This window comes from Triticum aestivum, chromosome 7A (genome assembly GCF_018294505.1).
Source record: "Triticum aestivum cultivar Chinese Spring chromosome 7A, IWGSC CS RefSeq v2.1, whole genome shotgun sequence".
Lineage (NCBI taxonomy): Eukaryota > Viridiplantae > Streptophyta > Magnoliopsida > Poales > Poaceae > Triticum > Triticum aestivum.
In genome coordinates this window covers 137,253,624-137,256,408 of record NC_057812.1, presented here as the reverse complement: position 1 = coordinate 137,256,408, position 2,785 = coordinate 137,253,624, and the positions used below count along the sequence as shown (strand labels likewise).

At 47.1% G+C, this 2,785-nt stretch overlaps 2 non-coding genes across 2 annotated transcripts; one reads left to right on the top strand and one right to left on the bottom strand.

Annotated features, from left to right (window-relative positions):
- Positions 1-1,359: 1,359 nt before the first annotated feature.
- Positions 1,360-1,464, bottom strand: LOC123155144 (small nucleolar RNA Z279/snoR105/snoR108). The gene has a single exon (XR_006477257.1). It is a non-coding gene; the product is annotated as a small nucleolar RNA Z279/snoR105/snoR108 (small nucleolar RNA).
- A 294-nt stretch (positions 1,465-1,758) lies between these two features.
- Positions 1,759-1,831, top strand: TRNAA-UGC (transfer RNA alanine (anticodon UGC)). Its single transcript has one exon. It is a non-coding gene; the product is annotated as a tRNA-Ala (tRNA).
- Positions 1,832-2,785: the final 954 nt, after the last annotated feature.

Here is a 2,785-nt window from a genome sequence, read left to right as displayed (position 1 = left end):
GACAGCCACAGGGTAATGCGACGAGCGCAACTGGTGCGGCGAAGGCGAGCTATGGCGGTATCGACGAAAGTTGTACCCTACGTAGTTCCCACCCAGCCTAACTAAACAATCCTCTGAATTTCAGGGTGGGCCCCATGCCCCCACTAAGGCCCAATTAAACACAGCCAAATCATTACGTAATCCCACTCAACACTTAGCTTCCCGTGGATCCACGAATTCATCTCGCTTTGGACTTTGGTGGCCCACAGGATAATGCGACCAGCACAACTGGTGCGGCGAAGACAACCACCCTGATACCATCACTTGGAAGCTCACCACCTCAGGGCATTATTCGGCGGCCACAGAACAAGGCGCAATTTTACGGCATCGTGGCTACTAGCAAGTTCTTTGCCCGTTTGATCACCTAGAACAGAGTTTGGACAGCCGACCACCTTGCTAAACGTGGCTGGCCAAATTGTGGCAACTGTCCGATGTGCAACCAAGCTCCAGAATCAGCAACACACCTACTCTTCCAATGTAGATCCTTCATAAGAGTGTGGTCCATGGTGCGCGATTGGCTTCAACTTGAAGAGTTATACCCAGATAATTGGCATGGTTTTGAAGATGTTCAATCTTGATGGTACGCCATGATTCATGACGGCTTCAAACGTCGTAAGGTATGGGTTCTATTACAATGTTTGTGTCTTGGGAGCTATGGAACGAGGGCAACGCAAGGATCTTCAACAACAAATTTTCTACGTCAATAGTTATCATGGCCAAAATCCGGTGCGAGGCGAGAAATTGGGGGCTTGCTGGCGCAACTCATTTGCAAAATCTTATGCCTGGAGAGTAGGCTTTTGTATTACCGGCTACTTGCCCTAGGGCGGCCAAACTTGTTTAAACTCTCTCTGTTAATTAATGAATGCAGCAAGTCATTTATCAAATTTTCCACATCAATAGTTATTTATCATATCAAATTTTCCACATCAATAGTTATTTATCATGGCCAAAATCCGGTGCGAGGCGACACCGAAGGCGAGAAATTGGGGGCTTGCGGGCGCAACTCATTTGCAAAATCTTAAGACTGGAGAGTAGGCTTTTGTATTACCTGCTACTTGCCCTAGGGCGGCCAAACTTGTTTCTAAACTCTCGTGGACTGCCTGGGCCAGCCGGTGGCTTCTATGCCGTGAGCGGCGGTACAGCACGCCGGCTGCAAAGGCCACGCGCGGGATCTCAACCAGAAAAGAAATGATCTGAAAACAATGAGAATCAAATAAAACTTTGGAGAACCAAAACAAAAATCTAAACCAAGTCCAAATAAAAAATAAGCAAGAAAACAAAGAAAAAAATCAAAAGAAGAAATACTTTAAATTTATATTCAGGATCAGATGGTAAATCACGGGGATGCCCCAGTGTCGTAACAGGCTTATTGAAGCGGGCATCCATCTCGCATAATTAGCGAGCCTGTACCACTCCTCATTTCCCTTTGCTGCCTGAAGGATCATGCTCTTCCCAGCCGCGCCCCGTCCCTTCTTAAAGACCTCCCCTCAACGCGCTCACTCCCTCCAGCCGAGGTGGGACTAAATATGTCTCCAGCCTCGTTGAACCCTCTCCCTGCTGGACAACTTTTGAGGAGGCCAGTTCTTAAACCTGCCACGGGCCATCAGGCGTACACAGGTGGGCCGGTCATCATAGGTAAAACATTGGCCCATGCTCGTTAGTCTCAGCGTTGCAGAAGTGTAAAAGACTTTAAAGCTTGAGATCGAAAAATTTAACCAAGGGGATGTAGCTCAAATGGTAGAGCGCCCGCTTTGCATGCGGGAGGCACGGGGTTCGATCCCCCGCATCTCCAGTTCTTTTTTGTTTCGTCTCGTTTATCTGGGACATAATTAAACAATTCCTTTCGCTTTTTTTAGGGAGAAATGATTCACTTTATTTTTCTAGGGAAACTCTGAAGCTTTTTTGTTAACTGTCACAATGTTTATATGAACAGAAGACTATTGGACTGACCTAACCAAACATGGTCTCCCGCGCTCCATACTAATTTTTGTGCCATTGTTGAAGTATTTTTCCTTACTTCCTGAAATCATATGTACCAAGATTAGTAGATTGCTGATAACACTTGTCGTGAGATTATTTTTTCTTACCTTTTTTGTCATGTCTTTTGAGTAGAAGCTCCTCAATAACACGTGTGGGTCTCGCTTGTCAACACGACTCTCGTTTATCTAGGACATAATTAAACAATTCCTTTCGCTTTTTTAGGGAGAAATGGTTCACTTCATTTTTCTAGGGAAACTCATTCCTTACTTCCTGAAATCATATGTACCAAGATTTGTAGATTGCTGATAACACTTGTCGTGAGATTATTTTTTCTTACCTTTTTTGTCATGTCTTTTGAGTAGAAGCTCCTCAATAACACGTGTGGGTCTCGCTTGTCAACACGACTGCATGTGCGACTTAAATTTCTACTCCTGATGTCTCAGTTGGTAGGTCGCATTTCGGGTTTTATTTTCGTCCCACCATTTTCGTCCGGGTTTTTTTTGCTGGTTTTTTTTCGACGGTTTTCTCGTCCCTTCCCCGCACGTAGCAAAAAAAACAGCCAGCGAGGCTCCCCTCGATCTATGTATTCTATCCTACGATCTCTCAAAGACGCCGGCCCAGCCCCCAATACGAGCCGCCGCCGCCGCTGGCCAGGCTCTCCACGATGTGCGCACCGGGGCGCCGCTCCCGCTCCCGAGCATAGCAGCAGCGGCGGAGCCCCGCCGCCGGCGAGCTGTCTCTGGCGGAGGAGGGCGGGGGCGAGCTC